Genomic DNA, 14860 nt, shown 5'->3' on the forward strand with positions numbered 1-14860 from the left:
TACTTTGGTGAATATGTTAGGATTCCTAGGATGGGCGCAGGGGTCCCCACCCCGTGATGTAATCCCTTGGAGGATCCTATCACAGATGAGTGGGTCTCCAGAGTCACCTTGAGGGAAGAAGGCCCAGAGATGGAGGGAGAGAACATCCCACCTTCTGTTCTGGGGAGATCCATCTCTTACACGTAACCACCAACAGATTACTGATAGCAACTTTGCAGTTTGCCTTCCAGAAGATGACAGGATAGCATCTCAAAGAGGACATAGCCCTGAGCCCTAGGGAAAGGGAAACAGATACAGAGACACTAAAGGCAGTGTTCCCGTGTCAGTAGGGGGTAACAGCAGGCAGGTTCCCCAGCTCAGCAGCAGGGGAACAGAGGTGACACTTTCTCCGGGGGTAATCTCAGGGCCACATTCCCATGAACTTTTTCTAGGATAGACACCTCAGAGGCAGGACTGCGAGCAGGGGCTGGGCAAGGCCAGCTCTGACATTGGAGGAGCTGCTTGGAGGCAACGAAAGGGGAGAGTGTGGAAAACGCCTGTGAGGAAGGCCGTGGGGTGAGACCAGAGGAAGATAAGATCTGGTTGGAGTCTGACATAAGCTGTCCCTAGAAATGGAGACAAGTGAGCTCATGGTGTGACCGTGGCCTGGGAAAGGGGTGAGGGCTACTCACAGAAACATGTCAAGGCAGTGGCTGTGGACCTCACAGTCTGGTTTCTGGGTGAAATGGTATAACCCCCACACCCCTAGGGTTTCTCACATGGCTCCCTGGACTATCTCTGGAGCACCCCTGCAGAGGCTTGGGAAGAAGAAGAAGAGACCATGGAAGGGGCAGAACCTGTTTCTCCATCTCTGGAAACCTGGAGGTCCCATGCTCTTCCCTGAGAACCTGGACCATTTATTCCTGCCTCTCAGGGATGTGGAGCTCACACACACACACACACACACACACACACTCACACACACACACACGCACACGCACCCACACGCACACTCACGCGCATGCACACGCACGTGCACACAACTGGAACGTGGCCTCTTGGCTTCCAGATCTTTCTTCCAAGGATGCAAGAATCCTGGACACCTTATGATCTTCCCACCTCTGTATTGATGAGATGATGTCCCTCCAGTCTGCCCCTCAGGAGCCTCAGGTGCCAGACCCACACCCTCCTCACCAAGCCTGACCTCAGCCTCTTCCTCTTTCAGAATCCAGCCTTCCTGCCCTTCCAGTCCCACCCAGGGGCCTCAGCTCAGCCAAGCCCCAAGATTCTAACCCTGCCTTTCTTCTGGACTCACAACAGGCTGCTGTAGACAGTGTCAGGACCTGGAGACGAGGAATGTAGTAGCTGACAGGTATTTCATGACACACTGAGGTGCCCTGCAGCAGGGAGAGGCCACAGAAGCAAAGACTGATTGTTCTTCCACAGGACACTATGTACTCAGGAGTATTGTTTTTATTTGAATGCATGGCGTGTGTGTGTGTGTGTGTGTGTTTGTTTGTGTGTGTTTGTGTGTATGTGTGTGTGTGTGCATGTTCACACATGTGTTTATATTTTTATTTTTACAAGGTTAGGAATTGAGTCTAGGAGTTTTCATGTGTAGGGAATAATTCTACCACTGAGCCACACTTCCCAGACCATCACTGGGGACTCAAGGCAGGTGCTTTACCCCTGAGTCACACCTCTAGCTCCTCATTGGAAGATTCTAAGTAGAAGTTCAACCACTGAGCCACACAGCAAGCCCTCTCTGAGGGATTCTAGGTAGACACTCTACCACTGAGCCACACCACAATCCTCTACTTGGGGATTCTAGGCAGGAGCTCTACCACTGAGCCATACTCTCGATCCCTAACTAAGGGGTGTTAGACAAAGCCTCTAAAACTGAGCTGGGACTGCAGCCCATCGCTGAAGGATTCTAAGTAGGGGTTCTAAAACTGGGCCATCTCCCAGCCCTCCACACAGCTTTCAATTACAGGGCCTCTCACTGAGCCTGGTCCTCACCAGATTTTTCCATGAGTTGTAGGAATTAAATCTCAGGTCTTTGTGGCTGGGAGTGTCCTGGCTGGTTTTACGTGTCAACTTCAACACAAGCTGGAGTCATCAGAGAAAGGGCCTTCCACTGAGGAAACGCCTCCATGAGACCCAGCTGTAGAGCATTTTCTCATTCAGTGATCAATAGGGAAGGGCCTAGCCTGCTGGGGTGGTGCCATCCCTGGATCGGTGGCACCTGGGTTCTATAGGAAGGCTTGCTGAGCAAGCCAGCAAACAGCGCCCCTTCATGGCCTCCGCATCTTCTGCTTCCACGTTCCTTCCTGTTCCTGTCCTGACTTCCTTCAGTGATGAACAGTGATGTGCAAGTATAAGCCAAACAAGTAGACATATATATATATAGTTTTTGTTTTGTTTTGTTTTTTAGATTTGGTTTTTTGAGACAGGGTTTCTCTGTATAGCCCTGGCTGTCCTGCTGTCCTGGAACTCACTCTGTAGACCAGGCTGGCCTCGAACTCAGAAATCCACCGTCCTCTGCCTCCCAGAGTGCTGGGATTACAGATGTGCGCCACCACTGCCTAGCCTAGACTTATATTTTTTTAAAACCTACTTTAATAAGTGTACTTAAATGCTTTAACCTCCCTTCTAGCCCACCACCCACCAGAGGTCGTGGAAAAGAAAGGTTAATAGGGCAAAGGAGGCTATGGACCTGTTTAGCAATAGTTCTTTGGAGCAAATCCAATCTGTGTTGTCAGGATATCAGCAGTCCAGTTCACATGAGTCAGCGACTGTAGCTGGATCCACTTGCAAACACCATTTATGAATCAGCAAGGCCAGTTTGATCCAGAAGAAACCACAAGGCTCTGCCAATCAGCAGAGTCCACAGAAGCATCAAGAAGCTTCCGGAACACTACCACTCCTCCAGCTTGCTTTTCTGTCCTGGTGTTTTGTCACAGCAATAGCAGGCACTTTACCAACGAAGCATCTCCCCTGCCGCAGAAGTGTTGGGCACTGTGCAAGAGGAACTGCAAAACAGCTTTCGATCTCATGGAGTGCGGCCCAGCGGTGAGCACAATCGTGATGGCTTGCCTCCGAGAGACGGAGCCCCAGGACTGCGTATCATGAGAACTTCATGCTGTTGTGGAGTTCCACTCCGCTTGTCTCCTTCGTGGTCACCATATTCCTCTAAGGGGGCTTCCAGGCCCTCACTGGGCAGTGTCGTTGGCACTTACGATAGTGAGTGATCTTTTTTAAGCATTGCTGCTGGAGCACATTAATGATCAGACACTGTGGGACTGTCATGGCCCAGGTTTATGGAGGAAGGGTAGAGGAGAGCTTTGACCCCAGATACCTCAGATGAAGGTGGCAGAGTTGGCTCCCCCACCTCCCCTGCCTCCCAACCTGGTGCCATGAAACTGGCTGCCCCACCATCAGCCCTAGCAAGATGTTATTACCCTGGCAGTTCTCAGACTTCACTCCCTGTCCAACATTATAAGACAACCAAACACACTCTACAGTCCCCGAGTAGCAGATGAAGCATCTTCCAACATCCCTGTCCTGGCCAATGGTGCACAGCCACACAAACCTTGTCCCAGTGACCCTGGCCACCTCCCAAGTTGCATAACGTGTGTGCGTGTGCGTGTGCGCATGCATGTGCGTGTGCGTGTGTGTGTGTGTGTGTGTGTGTGCGCGCGCGCGTGTGTGTTCTTTGCCACACACTCACCACACTTACTGCCGGCCAACACCCTGCACCCACCCGTACCTGGCTAAGCTTCTCTGGTCCAGCCTCAGTGTGCATGGGGTCTGTCTCCCCCAAGAGAGAAAAGCAGACACCAGCAGCGGCAAACGATCATCCTTAGAAAAAACTTAGAAAGAATTTAGAAATGTAGATAGCTATTGGTATAGTTAGATTAAAGATGGTTTTGCTAGTGGCTTTGACATAGAAAATCTTGGGGAATAATGTAAAGTTTAGAAAAGCACACTCTTGGTCATAGAGTGAGGGGTGTTTGAGGTCAGGAAGCAAGAACAAGGTCAGTCCTGCTGGTACCAGCTGGTGAGCCTCTCTTGCCAAAGCTGGGCTACTGGTCAAGATGATGATCAACTTCTTGCATCCATTTTTGCTCTCAGCTTCCCGATATGATTTAATACAGACTAGTTCATGAGTAGATGTGCACCCCGAGGAGTTAAAGTAAAAACGGCTGATTGTTTTTTAGTATAAAAGTTTCAATTTGTGATTCTTTTAAGATTTTTTTTTTGTAAGATTACTTTTAAAGAAATTTACCTTATAATAGCCCAGCAGTGGTGGCGCACGCATTTAATCCCAGCACTTGGGAGGCAGAGGTAGGTGGATTTCTGAGTTCGAGGCCAGCCTGGTCTACAGAGTGAGTTCCAGGACAGCTAGGGCTACACAGAGAAACTCTGTCTCAACAAAACAAAACAAAACAAAAAACCTTATAATAATAAAATATAAGGATATAAATTAAAAAATGATTGATCTCTTCTTGTAATCAGAAATTGCAGCTTGCCAGTAAAAAAAATTGGCTGAGAAAAATATCTTGCTCACTTACACTTTGTTAATTGATAGCAAGTGCTTAGACACAAGTGTATGTGGATTCTTGAGAATAATTTGTTTTTTACCTATAATATGAAAAATGTTTATTTATGAAACGATATTGGGAACAAGTTGCTTTTTATGTATACTTATTATCATTCACTTGAAAAACAGACTGTAGCCACATTGTAATTTTTATATTGCTTGGAAGATTTTGCTGGGATACAGAAGCTATAGGGGAAAAAATAAAGTTGTTGGAGCTTGTTGAAGCCTTCTTCATCCACCATGTGTGTGTGTGTGTGTGTGTGTGCGTGTGTGTGTTTTGACTCTTTTCGCTGGCCCCAGAGAATTAAGTTTTACTCCCCATGCCCCTCCTCAGTGTACCTGCCCTGTCGAGGCTGGCTTTGGCATGTAACTCTTCGTGTTCACACACACACATGAGCATCTCTTCTGTGATCCTTGACAATCCCACTGGTAGTCGCAGATAGACCTGACTCTAGCACACTGTCCCTGACAACAAGAGTGGAGAGTCTCCTTAGCTGTGATTGTATTCGTTTTTTTTCTATATTCTTTGTTTACATTCCAAGTGCTTTCCCCTTTCCCGGTTCCCCCCTCCCCATTGTGATTGTATTCTTAAGAGCTTGGGCTGCTGTATTTGTGTTCTTGTGATTGACTGAGATCTACAGACCCTGATGCTATGACCATGTGCTATACGAGGTTGGAGATACCTTTTTGTGACCATTACTATAAGAACTAACAAACACCAAAATGTTTCTCCTACTCTGACATCGTCAGTGCAACATTTCTTTTTTTCTGAGACAGGGTTTCTCTGTGTAGCTCTGGCTGTCCTGGAACTCACTCTGTAGACCAGGCTGGCCTCGAACTCAGAAATCCGCCTGCCTCTGCCTCCCAGAGTGCTGGGATTACAGGCGTGCGCCACCACTGCCCAGCAGTGCAACGTTTCTGACACCAAATGTATAAGACTCACTTCCCCACATGCTGAGCAATCCTCCATTACACACCAGCCAAGTGACTTCACCTTCAACACAGCGATGACTCTTTGTGTCTGGAGTTAGTATCAGAAATCACAGGTTGAGTGCCCTGACCCCCAAGACTTAAAACAGCCCATTTTAGATGTCAATCACAGCCCTTGGGTGTGTCCTGGCCTTCTGAAAGATTTCCATGAAGTCCTGTGGCTGCCCACTCTGGCGTCAGTAACTTGTCACAGAAGCTCAGAGTGCTTGGGGACACTCTTGTCACTGTCATGAGTTGATGGACACTGATGAACGACCAGATGAAGAGGTACAAAGCGTGCAGCCTAGAAGGTTCTAGGTGTCCTCCTCCTCCCCTGTCCTCTCCTCCCCCTCCTTCTCCTCCTCCTCCTCCTCCTCCTCCTCCTCCTCCTCCTCCTCCACAGATACTGTTGCTTCCACACCAATAGCTCCTAGCTGGTCTGAGATGGGGTCCAAAGACACAAGGACCAGAAGAACCTCAACCACAAGCCTCCTATGTATGGGTTCCTCCCTCTCTGGCTCCTCCTTTAGTCACTTATTTCCTCCTTGTTATCCCCGTATTTATGTTTTTGCCCTGTCTCTGAAATGTTTTTCTTACGATCTTTGCTTTATATCAAGGTAAAATGTTCTACATAAGCTCCCCCAATGGCCCTTGCTCTCCATCTGTTCCTGATTCTTCTGTAAAGACCTCTCAGACACCGTGGGGAAACTTTGGCCGTGAGGGACCTCCCTCCCTTTCGCCCCAGACCAGCTATGAGTCTTTAAATGAGTATTCAGACGCTCTGTGGAGCTCTTTCGCTTCTGCTAGCTCACGTGGTGTAGCACTCCTGGTAGCGGGGTTACTCACCACCGTCCTGACTCAGCTCAACGGTAGCATCCTCTTGTTGGCCCACTCTGTCTCCCTTGCCTCTGCTCCACCGTCCTGGGCAGTTTCTCAGGTCTACTCTGTAACCAAACAGTCTGCTTACAGCCTTCTAACAGTTTATTTTTCAGAAGTCTTTGCAGGAAGGCATGATGGTAGTCATATGATCCATCGTCACTGATTGAGTTAAAATTCTCCTCACCAGACAACTGCCCCCCTTCTTCAACAGACCCTGAACTACCCCCTCCTGTTGACCCCTTCTCAGGAGGAAAACCCTAGGAAAGGATCAGTACCTGCTACCTTCTGTTTTATACCCTTTTAGGGCTTTGGTTTTTAATTATTTACTTTACATCCTGACCGCAGCCCCTCCCTCTCCCAGTCCTTATCCTCACTTCCCCTCCCCCCCACTCCTTCTCCCTTTCTCTTCAGAAAATGAGAGGCTTCCCATGGATATCAACCAGCCTTGGCATGCCAGTGGGACTAGATGCATCTTCTCCTACTGAGGCTAGACAAGACATCTCAGCAGAGGGAAAGGGTCCCAAAGGTAGGCAACAGCCTCAGGAGACAGCCTCTGCTCCTGCTGTTTGGAGTCCCACATGAAGACTGAGCTACACAACTGTTACATATGTGTAGAAGGCCTAGGTCAGACCCACAAATGTTTTCTGTTTGGCAGTTCGGTTTCTGTGAGCCCTTAGGGGCCCAGGTTAGTTGATGCTGTAGGTTTTCTTGTGGTGTCCTTGACCCCTTTGGCTCTTTAAATCCTTCTTCCCTCCTGTTCCACAGAATTCTCCAAGCTCTGCCTAATGTTTGGCTGTGGGTCTTTACATTTCTTTCCATCCTATTACTGGGTGAAACCTCTCTGGTGATGGTTGTGCTGGGCTCCTGTCTGCAAACATAGCAAAATAGCATTAGCAGTATCAGGAGGAGGCTTCCTCTCATGGCGTGGGTCTCAAGCTGGACCAGTCATTGCTTGGCCATTCCCTCAATTTCTGCTCCATCTTAACACCTGCACATCCTGTAGGCAGGACAAATTGTAGTTTGGTGGTTCTGTGGCTGAGTTAGTGACCCAATTCCCCCATGGGAAGCCTTGCCTGGTTACAGGAGATGGCCAGTTCAGGCTCCATATATCCCATCACTATGAGTCTTATCTGGGGTCACCCACATAGATTTGTGGGAGTTTCCATTGTCCTAGGTTTCTGGCTCCTCCCAGAGATAATGCCGCCATTCCAGTTGTTACTCCCAGTATTCTCTCCCTCCACCCTCCCTCCCCCAATCCCTCATCTTCCTATCCCCATCACTCCCATATCCCCCTCCCTCCATCCATCCACCCGTGATATCTAGTCTATTCCCCTTCTCAGTGAGACTCACACATCCCCTCTTGGGCCCTCTGTGTTACTTAGCTTCTTTGGGTCTGTGGATTATAGCCTGGTTTTCCTTTATGGCTAATATCCACTTATAAGTCCTTTCAGGCTTTGAATGATAGAATGAGTTCTCTGTAAATTAGGATTATTTTTTACAAGATGACATATGACCTTGTTCTGTCATCCTAGATAGGACTTTCTGTTGGAACAGCCCGGCTCACCTTGGGCAAACAACTTCAGGAAGGAGAGGCTGCGGGGTTGTGTATTGTCAAATGTTTTCTCAGTCCTCAGCCCTTCACTCCATCCATACAAAGGATCACAGCCAGGTTTTTCCCATGAAGACCCCTCAATTTCTCATGAGAAAGAGGCCTCCCCTTGCTGTATTGCTAATAAGCAGAGTCCCATCGGAAGGTCAGGCTCCTGTCTCTTTTCTGCTTCCTGTTTTTAAGCTGCCTCAAATCTAACTTATGACAGACACATAGTCATAGCATCAGAGACTCAAATGTCAACCAAACCCAAGTGCACAAATATATTAACTCGAGGTCCTAAGTATGTATGCATGGGTGAGCAGACCTCATCTTGTCAGGACACTATGCTGAGATGAGACTGACCTGCAGCTACCTGACTGGAATGTTAAGAAGCAAAAGGGATGTTTACGTGTGTATATTTGTGTGTGTGTGTGTGTGTGTGTGTGTGTGTGTGTGTGAGAGAGAGAGAGAGAGAGAGAGAGAGAGAGGGAGAGAGAGAGAGAGACTAAGACCGGGGAGATGCTTAGTTGGTAAAGCACCTGCCAGGAAAATGTGAAGACCAACTTTCTATGCCCAGAAGCCCTGGTAAGCCAAAATTTAGTGAGAGGCCCTGCCCCAAAAGTGACTCAGAAAGCTGAGAAAATGGCTCAATATAAGAATATTTGAGTCCTATTCCCCTTTGAGAGGTAGGGATATGGTTCAGAGGTAAGATCTGCCTAGATACCCCAGTGAGGGCCTGGGAGTGTGAATCAGTGGTAAGACACTTCCATACCAAAGGAATCCATGGCCCTAACAAAATAAAAATTTAAATACATGCAAAGACACACACACACACACACACACACACACACACACACACACACACGCCATGCATTCAAATAAAAACAATACTCCTGAGTACATAGGGTCCTGTGGAAGAACAGTCAGTCTTTGCTTCTGTGGCCATGTTATCTTTATTAGCCTAGGCTGAAAACAAATTCCTCACAGACAATATTTGTTGTCCTAAGCAGTAAAGAAGTTGGTGTAGGAGGATAGTACATTCACTCCTTGGACAGCAAGCAAAGCTGATCTTCAGAGATGCCATCTCACGAGGCTGCCTGCTGGACAAACATCCTTGAAGGACAGCCTGGGAAGGGGCAGGGGGATGGCCTGGCTGGAAGAGACATAGCCCACTCCTGACTCCTCAAAACAGAGGCTCTGGCCTCTCCCTGCTGCAGGGCACCTCAGTGTGTCATGAAATACCTGTCAGCTACTACATTCTTCGTCTCCTTGGCAACCAAGGCTGCAGGTCCAGGTCCTGACACTGTCTACAGCAGCCTGTTGTGAGTCCAGAAGAAAGGCGGGGTTAGAATCTTGGGACTTGGCTGAGCTGAGGCCCCTGGGTGGGACTGGAAGGGCAGGAAGGCTGGATTCTGAAAGAGGAAGAGGCTGAGGTCAGGCTTGGTGAGGAGGGTGTGGGTCTGGCACCTGAGCATTACTGCATCCTTGGAAGGAAGATCTGGAGGCCAAGAGGCCGTGTTTCAGGTGTGTGTGTGTGTGTGTGTGTGTGTGTGTGTCTGTGTCTGTGTGTCTGTGTGTGTGTGTGTCTGTCCATCTGTCTGTCTATCTGTCTGTCTATCTGGGAAAGTCTGCTGTGTTCCCAAGACTTTAGGATTTTCCCTGCCTTCACTATAGCCTTTGGCTTTCCCCTTTTGAGACAAGGTTTCAAGGTTTCAAACGTAGCACAAGTTTGCCTCAACTCACAGCAGCCCTGCCTGCCTACCAAATGCTGAGATACTAGGTATACTAGGTATCTAGTAGCACTTAGCTACTAGAGCACCTTTTGTTTTGCAGAAACAGACACAGACCCCCATAGCCTTCTCCAGAGGGTGTCCAGGACCACTGCCCAAGCTTCAGTCAATGCCATTTCAATGTCCCCTAGTGCCAGGTTCAAGTGTGTTTCCTCTGGAGCACAAGGAATAAGGGTGTGGAAGCCCTGGTGGAGGAGGAAGTGGGAACAGGGACTCTACTGCAGTCCTGAGAGGGACTCTTGGTGACAAGCGTGGGGTCCATTGATCATCAGGATGTGCTGGTTTGAGTTCCTCTGAACACTTCAAATACTGAGCAGGTTGAGCATAGAGGATGGGGATTGGCGAGGATGGGGGACTAGGGCACAGTTGGGGACAGTTACCCACAGCGGTAGCCAGGCTCTTGCTCTGACTCCCCTGTGGCACAGCAATGCAATTTTAAATCCAACCAAATATAAACTCCGGGTCTTTGTGATGTGTTGCGAAGACACTGGGCTTTTCATATACTCTCTCTTGGCCTGGGAGAATGTGGCAGTCTGTGGAGAGTGCATGGGAATGGGGGTGTGTGCTCAAGGAGTTCAGTGGGAACGGAGGGTGCTCAGGGAGGTCAGTGAACCACCTTCGTTTCCATGGAGATGGGCTTTGGCATGCTGCAGGCTCAGTCACGGAGACTCCTGTCTCCTAACTGGAGGGTGCTGGGCAGGAGCCTCTGTGAAGCACTGGGACCAGGAAAGTGCACATCCGCCCGTGTGAGGGTAGGAGTCAGAGGGTCCGAGTTCCGAGACTGTTTCAGCTACATTAGAAGCTGGGCACTGGGGCTGGGAGCACAGTGCTCAGCACGAGAGCATGAAGATCTGAGTTCCAATCCCAAAAAACCTTTTTTTTAAATGAGCCCTGTCACACACACCCCAAACCCCCATCAATGTGGGGTGTGGAGACAAGAGGGTCTCTGGGTCTTGAAGACCACCAGGTGAGCTCCTGGTTCAGAGAGACCTTGTCTCAAGGGAGTAAGGTAGACAGTGATCCTGGCATCTCCTGGCCCCCATGCCTATACACAGATGCATTTATATCAGCAGACACATCCATACACATGCACACACAATATAAAAATTACTCTAGTATTCAGAGGCATTGGATGTCTCTGGTCTTGGGATGTCACAGCGGTCAGGGAGCATGCTGCCTACTTGTCCGTACCCCATGGCTTGCTCAACCTGCTGTTTTACATACCTCAACACCACCTGCCCATGGGGGTCACCACCCGCCCATGGGGATCACCACCCACAGTGGGCTGGATCCTCTCAAATTAATAATCAAGAAACTGCTCAGCAGATTTTCCAAAAAGCCAATCTGATGGAGGTATATTCTTGACTGAGGTTCTCTCCCAGATGAGTCTGGCTTGTGTCAAGTTGACAACAAACTAGTCAGCACCAGGACAGTGTATTCTTGCTTGTAAGCCAAATGTGATGGGGGTGGGGTGGTCAGCGGCAGCAGAGAGGGATGGGAGGACTCAGGAGAGTGCACACAGGGTTTCCAGAGACACTGGGAAACAGAAGGGCTGCCATGTTGTGCTAGACAGCCAGACAGCAGAGACTAGGTCCCTCCAATGGGCATGGATGGACGGCTAGTGAGCTCCGGGGTGCCATTGTTTCTACCTGCCCCATGTTCCCAACAGTCAGGGCCGGGGTTATAAGCATGCACCACTGTTTGCCTTTTCTTTTTCTTATGTGGATTTGGGGGGCTGAAACCTAGGTATGTCCTCATGCTCGCCCAGCAAGCTCTTTACTTACTGAACTATATGTACAGCCAGGAGTCCTGGATCTTCTCAGATAGGAAGGCCACCAGCCAATCTTTCTAGGCGTCTCCCCTGATGGAAATGTGTTCCATCTTGAGTGGCAGTCGGGGCTCTCCTTCATACCCTCTGTTATACAGGAAGAACCTGGGGACACGAAATGTCTAGCGTCCTGGGAGGTAAGCGTGGTCACTGTGCAGAAAGCATGACTTATAAGCCTACTTGCCGGCCCAATATTCCTCTTTTATAAAGTAAAAACACTTTAATAACCTCTTTCTGAATTTCATACGTGCATACAGTATATTTTGATCACATTCACACTTGCTCCTACCCTTAACTCTTCCCAGATCTACAGATCAACAAATGGATACCTCCAAATTTTGTGTTGTCCTTTCCTTCTCCTCCTCCCCTCTTCCTCTTCTTCCACTTCCTCCTTCTTGTCTTTTTCTTTTTAAATCATCCACGGAGCCCATTTGTGTTGCTCCTATACTTATGGGCAAGGGGCCACCCACTTGATAGTGGTTTGCTTTCCAGGGTTGCAGCTTCAAAGAGAACTAGTCCTTCCTCTGCCAGAAGTTATCAGCTTCAAGGGTGGGCTTGTGAACCTCTGATTGCATCCTAGAGTGTTGACTGGCTTCATCTTGTGTAGATCTTGTGTAGGCAACCACAGCTGCGGAGAGTTCATGCGTGCAATGGTCCTGCTAGTCTAGAAAACTAGCTTTTGCTTTGGTCCTTCTTGACCTCTGGTTCTTACAATCTTTTCACCCCATCTTCCAAGATGGTCTCTGATCTCTCTCTCTCTCTGTCTCTCTCTGTCTCTCTCTCTCTGTCTCTCTCTCTGTCTCTCTCTCTCTGTCTCTCTCTCTCTCTCTCTCTCTCTCTCTCTCTCTCTGTCTCTCTCTCTCTCTCTCTTCATCATCTCCCCTAAAATGTAGAGCATGTCTCCATATGGTGAGTAACCTCCCTCTGGTGTCTGGCTTTCTGGCAGATCTAAAGATAAACATATTTTCTGTCCTGGTCCCTTGTATCCTCAACAATTTTCACCTTCCAACGCTGTGTCTGGGTTTGCCTGACATCTGGCCTGCTGCACTGATCTATAAATGCGGAATCTCTAGAGTCTGGGTCTGCAATTCCGAATCTCTTTTGATGGGCTTTATGGGTAGATAATACTATAACCCTTGACCATCTTTATCAAGCTCTGTGAATATCTGATTTAAATTATTATTTTGGATATTATCTTTAGATATATCTACAAAGTATGTATCTACACACATTTTGAATAAATCATTTACACGCCCGTTTAGTGTCCCTATCTTCTGCGAGTCTCCCGTGAGTGACCAGCACTGCCCTCATCTAAGACAGAGACGATCTTAACTAACAACTAACCTTCATTAAAGAATTATTATAGGGCCCCCTTCTTGTTTAACATTTCAATTTTGAAAGCTAAGCTTTTTTTTTCACAAGCTAAGAAAATGGAAGCATAGGTTAAGTAAAAATATTCTTCAATGATCTGTAGTTTGAATGGACGGAGGGATGGGGCCTCAGCCCTTGGGCCTGAGGAAAGATAGAATCTGGAAAGAAAGACGAAGGTTTTGACTCCTGTGTGTGAGGGAGGAGGAGGGCTGTTGAAGAAAGAGAGCAAAGAAAGGGTGGTGGGAGGGAAGAACAGACCACCCCCTCACACACAGACAGATACCCCGCTTCCACACACAGAGATGGGGCCAGGAGGAGTCCCAGGCCCAAACTCAGGGTGAGAGCAGTCTAGCAGCTGTGACAGAGGGTGGAGAGACCCACACAGTAAATCCCTAGACTTGCTCTCCAGCTCCAAGAGGTGAAGAATCTGGGGGTGAGTCTCCCGGTCCTGTGGGACTTTAAGACAAAGAAAGCCAAGGACAGAGCTACAGGAGTGTCATGGGGGAGTGTCAAGGGGACAAGTGGTAAGATTATTCAATCACATGAAGGCAGAGGCAGGTACAGGTAGGCAGTACAGGTGGGCAGAGTCAGGTACAGGCAGGCAGAGGCAGGTACAGGCAGGCAGAGGCAGGTACAGGCAGGCAGAGTCAGGTATAGGCAGGCAGAGGCAGGTAGAGGCAGGTAGAAGCAGGTACAGTCAGGCAGAGGTAGGTACAGTCAGGCAGAGGCAGATACAGGCAGGCAGAGGCAGGTACAAGCAGGCAGAGGCAAATATAGGCAGGTAGAGACAGGTAGAGGCAGGCAGAGGCAGGTACAGGCAGGTACAGGCAGGCAGAGGCAGGTACAGGCAGGCAGAGGCAGGTACAGGCAGGCAGAAGCAGGTACAGGCAGACCTTTCTGAGTTCCGACCCTCCCCTTCTTGGAACGTTCTCTGAGCTCTAAGGCCTCTGTGCTCTGCTGGCTCAGAGTCAGCCAGCAGCTCTTCTGGAGGGCAGGACAAGGCTGGCATGGTGGGGGAGACACACAACTGGAAGCCAGGAGGAGTGGGGGTTCAAGACCAGGTTCTGATTAGCACCAGGCCTAGTCATGTGAAGTTTTTTCCCTGGGTTGTACTTGACCATATGTAGCTTAGATCAGAGCAGCCTTGGTCACCCACAGGAGACTCTCAGAAGAGAGGAACACTAATGTTCTCTTGTGGAAGGCAGAAGAGACACTTGTCCCCTGGCTATCAGACTATCAGGACAATAAACTACAAGGAATTGGAGTCTCCCGGGAGAAGAGCAAGGCTGAAGTCTGCCGCTAGACTGTGTGTGTAGAGTCTCCTGGGAAGAGACTTCCTGCAACTCTGGAGGTGTCAGACGACCTTGCAGAGGGACTGAAGCAGAGGATGATGGGAAATACCACGCCTTGACCAGCACAGCTTGTCTCTTGCCTTTTAATTACATTTAAACATTCTGTGTCTGTTTAATATATCTACAGAAGGCGAGCGGCTAACCAGGCTCTTAACGACTCCTTTAATATTCTCTGAAGCCTCCCCCAACCCTCCGTGAAGCTATATGAGAGATGAAAGACGGGTGGAAGGGTTCAGCCTCTTCAGCAATAGAGCCGGCTGCCAGTAGCCCAGGGACTCCACAGGCAACAGCTGGACACTACAGGGTGCTGGAGAGTGTCCGTGTGACAACGGGTCAGTGGTGGACACCAAGGCAGACACACTTGAGCTCACCATTTGTCCTCTGGTCTGAAGCGAGCTGGCTCTGCAGATGCTGGTGGCCAGATAGAGCCAGTTCTGTATGTTGACAGCCCACTCAGCTCTGAGGAGCTTAGTTAGGTACCAACAGCTGCCCCGATGG

This window comes from Apodemus sylvaticus, chromosome 1 (genome assembly GCF_947179515.1).
Source record: "Apodemus sylvaticus chromosome 1, mApoSyl1.1, whole genome shotgun sequence".
Taxonomy (NCBI): domain Eukaryota; kingdom Metazoa; phylum Chordata; class Mammalia; order Rodentia; family Muridae; genus Apodemus; species Apodemus sylvaticus.